The sequence below is a fragment of the Mustela nigripes genome, chromosome 5 (assembly GCF_022355385.1).
Source record: "Mustela nigripes isolate SB6536 chromosome 5, MUSNIG.SB6536, whole genome shotgun sequence".
NCBI classification, from domain to species: Eukaryota; Metazoa; Chordata; class Mammalia; order Carnivora; family Mustelidae; genus Mustela; species Mustela nigripes.
Genome location: NC_081561.1, coordinates 70751567 through 70757054, shown reverse-complemented (window position 1 = coordinate 70757054; position 5488 = coordinate 70751567).

Here is a 5488-nt window from a genome sequence, read left to right as displayed (position 1 = left end):
ATTTTAGCATTCCAGTGTGACTGATGCTATTGTTCAGCAAATATCTATGGAATCAAATAAGAGACTGAAATTCCCATTTAATCAGCCGGAAAACTGTGTTGGCTTCTTCAATGTTTTTAGTTTTTTAGACTGTTGTCTAAAATGTCAGCTATCTGTTCTTTGGGTGTTGAGTTTGCTAAGTTCTTTATAGATTCTGGACACTAGTCCTTTATCTGATATGTCGTTTGCAAATATCTTCTCCCATTCTGTCAGTTGTCTTTTGATTTTGTTAACTGTTTCCTTTGCTGTGCAAAAGCTTTTGATCTTGATGAAATCCCAATAGTTCATTTTTGCCCTTGCTTCCTTTGCCTTTGGCGTTGTTCCTAGGAAGATGTTGCTGTGGCAGAGGTCGAAGAGGTTGCTGCCTGTGTTCTCCTCAAGGATTTTGATGGATTCCTTTCGCACATTGAGGTCCTTCATCCATTTAAGTCTATTTTTGTGTGTGGTGTAAGGAAATGGTCCAATTTCATTTTTCTGCATGTGGCTGTCCAATTTTCCCAGCACCATTTATTGAAGAGGCTGTCTTTTTCCCAATAATAATCCAATCAAGAAATGGGCAGAGGACATGAACAGACATTTCTGCAAAGAAAACATCCAGATGGCCAATAGACGCGAAAAAGTGCTCCATATCACTCGGCATCAGGGAAATACAAATCAAAACCACAATGAGATATCACCTCACACCAGTCAGAATGGCTAAAATAAACAAGTCAGGAAATGACAGATGCTGGCGAGGATGCGGAGAAAGGGGGACCCTCCTACACTGTTGGTGGGAATGCAAGCTGGTGCAGCCACTCTGGAAAACAGCATGGAGGTTCCTCAAAATGTTGAAAATAGAACTGACCTATGACCCAGCAATTGCACTATTGGGTATTTACCCTAAAGATACAAACGTAGTGATCCGAAGGGGCACATGCACCCGAATGTTTATAGCAGCAATGTCCACAATAGCCAAACTATGGAAAGAACCTAGATGCCCATCAACAGATGAATGGATCAAGAAGATGTGGTATATATACACAATGGAATACTATGCAGCCATCAAAAGAAATGAAATATTGCCATTTGCGACAACATGGATGGAACTAGAGCGTATCATGCTTAGCGAAATAAGTCAAAGCAGAGAAAGACAACTATCATATGATCTCCCTGATATGAGGAAGTGGTGATGCAACATGGGGCCTTAAGTGGGTAGGAGAAGAATAAATGAAACAAGATGGGATTGGGAGGGAGACAAACCATAAGTGACTCTTAATCTCACAAAACAAACTGAGGGTTGCTGGGGGGAGCGGGTTTGGGAGAAGGGGGTGGTGTTATGGACATTGGGGAAGGTATGTGCTTTGGTTAGTGCTGTGAAGTGTATAAACCTGGTGATTCACAGACCTGTACCCCTGGGGATAAAAAACATATGTTTATAAAAAATAAAAAATTAAAAAAATGAACAAAAATAAAAATAAAATAAAATAAAATGTCAGCTATCTAAATGTTCATATCTTAAATTGATGAAAGATTAGAAACAGTTAACAAAAAACTTGCATATGAGGTATCTTCATGGCTGAAAAACATCTATTCAAAGTAAAAACAACATGTCCATAGTCATTCCAATTTGGTCACATTTGCCAGTTAGAGAGGGAATGTTTTGAGAAAAGGACTTGAAAGAATGGACATGCACATATGAGTCCTCATTATACCTGGGTCATGGGAGTATCAGGGATTGTAATTTTCTTGGTGCTTGATAAGAGCAGATGTATTTACCTGTTGTCATCTGTAAATAACCAAAATACAGTACAAATTTTATTTATACCAAACAATATTTGTAATTAAAGGAAGGGAAGACAACATGAAAGAATGGGAAGACTAATTACTCAGATTAGTACCCAGTGCAATTTATATTAAATCATAATTAACAATAACAAGCCTTTAACTCCAATTCAAAGAACTTCTCCTACCTTTAGAACTGGAGTATTAAGATGTTAAAGGATCTTTAAAGCATTTATTACTTCTTCATGACAGCAAATATAAGTTTTATGGACAGGGAACTGGCATGTGGAGCTTAATGGTAAGAAAGAAAAAAAATGCAAAGAAAACTATCTCTTAAGAATGGTGACAAGATTTTTCTAGGCAATACTCAGCCTGAGGACAGTTTCTCCCCCTAAATTCAAAAAGGTCTTTAATATTCCTTCCATTTAACCTGCAGAATAAAAGATATTTGAAAAAGTTATTCAAAGATTGAAAGGATTTTACAGAACACATTGACTGTAAAGTGGATTTTTTGTATCTTGAGATTTTAACTTGCCACTAGTGAAATAGGAAAATAGGAAAATAATAGCTAAAACCATAAAGTACAGTTGATCAAAAACTGTACTCAAGGTATAAACTCTTTATATTATAAGGAATAGATATGAAGCAGTTTCAAAGAATCTTTATCATTAGCATATCATTTCTTATATTACCATAGAGCAGTGTGGTTCAACATAGAAAGGAGAAATAGTCAAGAAGAATTAGAAAGAATTAGTCAAGAAGCAGAACAAGTACAAATAATGCAAAGGATCTTGCTTATCCCTAAACCTTCACCATTACTGAAATTACTAAACTGCTAAATTCCATTACTAAAAATTCATGCACATGTTTGGATTTTTATATATGTTCACTCACACCTGAGCATGAACATACGTGTGTGAATGTGTGTATGTGGATATAGACAATCCTATGTCTCTATCTAGAGGCCTGTTCAGGCATCTATTATCTTCGTTGCCAGAATAGCATTAAAGCATACTAATTTTAGGACAAATTGCTATATAATCTGTGAAAAAATATGTCTATAGTCAGTGAAAAAGCATGTTTTAAGGTTGAACCAAAATCATAATGGGAGGATAATTTCAAAGAGAATACATTTGAGGTACTTAAGATTTGTAATCAGTAGAATGAAGGGATGCTTGGGTGGCTCAGTTGGTTAAGCATCTGACTTCAGCTCAGATCATGATCCCAGGGTCCTTGGATTGAGCCCCATGTCAGGCTCTCTGCTAAGCAGAGAGCCTGCTTCTCCCTTTCCTCTCTCATGATCTCTCTTGCTAGCTCTGTCTCTCTCAAATAAATAAATAAATAAATAAATAAATAAACAAATAAATAGATGTATGATCAGTAGAATTGAGAGACTGATCCAGTGTGCATGCTTATGAAGGCTTCATGACTTCCATTTTCCATGTTTTAGAAGCAGATGGCTCAGTAGATATTTGTCCCACATATTTACAATGTGCCATTTTGAAATCACAGTGAAATAGATCCCAGTGAATAGGCAATGAGCATATCGTTCTGCATAGGATGGGTGGATGTCTGTCTTAAATTATAGCTTTGAGTTCTGGAATTGCTCTAAAATGACACCTTTATTTAAAAAAAAATCACTTGAGAATGTGTAACAGAAATGACTCTCTCTATTCCTTAATTTTCTTCTGTAACTTCTGAGTCTTAAATTTACTTCTTAAAATTCCAAGTACCATAAATCATAGGATTTACATGAAACATTGAAATATAGGAGTACTTCATATTTTTCTTCGGAGGCCTAACAATTAGTACCAATCATTTTTGGTAGACCAAAGGAAATTTTTTTATTTTTCAATGTACTTTAAAACAGAATCTTTAAATGAATGAGAGTATCATTAGCTTCTTAAAATTAATTCCACTTTTATGTTAAGGCAATTATATCTTCTACTTAAATATGCACTGTGATTTATATAGCATAAAGTATTGGCTGGGTGAAGAAATTACCATAGAAAATTACCTTATTATAAGTAATTACCTTACTTAAACAAATACTTGACTACTTAACTATATTTATAGCACTACTTATATGAAACAAGAAGGACAAATTGATCTCTCAATATAAAAATAAGTTTGAATCTTCTATTTGTGAGATTCATCTATTTATTTTCCTTATGGGAAAAGTACTAAATGAAATGGGAAATTGTTATTTTGTATTAAAATGGTGAACATTTAATGGGCTAAATTTTATTAGAAGGGTGAAAGAAAAAAATCTGTGGCTTAGATTTAGTTCCGCAAATATTTCCTTCCTAATTGTCTCAAATAAATCCAATAAAATAAAGGTAGTAAAAAGGTTATGAGACATTTTTTAGCAGCAGAAAATTTCAGACAACCCCAACTTTGATCTAGGAAACATATATATATGAAATAGCACCTCCCATTCTTAAGACATCAAGTCCTTATTAATAAACTGGAACATCAAAAATATACTGTCTATAATTTAACTAAAAGAATTTGATAAAGATTAGATTAATAAAGTTGCCAAGAACGACTTGGGATTTTTTTTTACCATTATCAGCAAATTTAATGATATGATAATCTTACCAAAATTTACAAATGTACTAGAATTACCTTCAGATAGCTTCAGTGCAAAGATATACATATAGTACACTGTGATAATTATTTGTAAAAATGGGAGACGACATAAGTAAAAAAAAATTTAAAAAGACTCACAAGGCAGAGTTTACATGGACACTTCCAACTACAGGTGAACTGGGAAAATATATATATATTTTTACTAAAGTACTGAATGTTAACTTTTCTTCATGTTTGTAAAAAAATACATGTGCAAATTCTAATTATTCCCTACAGAGCTGGCATAGCTATACCTCAGAGTCTTCTCTAACAAGGTTTGCAGTGTCTGTAAAACTGTCTTTCATTGGCATTGGGTCTCGGAGAACTTTTAGCAGGGAGAGAAGGCCTTGGAGGTAAAGCCACAGCCTCACTGTCCTCCTGTTTATTCTCCATCTCTGCATAGATTGGATTTTCAAAGTTGATGGTTGGTTTGAGTTTTCGTAAAAATATATTCCATTTTGTTGCCTGAGTTCCATCAACACTGGGGGAAGTTGGCTTTGTGTCTGGAGCTAATTCAGAAGGGTTTATGGGACTACCATAATTCTGGTTATCTACATTTCCAGATACAATCACCTGAGTTGGCTGAACCACTTTGACATCACTGTCCCTGGATGAATACATCGGTTTTTTCAAATATTATGGACTGCTTCTCCATCTCCATGGCAAAGTTTTCACTCATCACCATTGAGGGGTCAATAGCAGACTTTTTTTTAATCTTCATGGTTTTTATTTTATTTTTCAATTTTTATTTTTGTTTTCATGCAAAGATTGACATTTTCCACAATAGATATGGGTGTTGAAAAAAATAATTCCAAATCTTTTTTTTTTTTTTTTTTTTTTTTTTTTTGGAGTGGGAGGGAGGGAATGAATGAAATTGAATTGCTCTGGGCAATCCTTCTCCTTCTCTTTTGCCCATGATTTAATCAAGTAGATATGCAGAGGAAATGGAAGGACTCAGTTTTCAGTTAAAAAAAAAAAGAAAAGGAAATGGCAAAGAGAAAGTTTTTTTCAGATTTATTTTATTTTATTTTATTTTTTTAATTTAGATTGAGTTCAT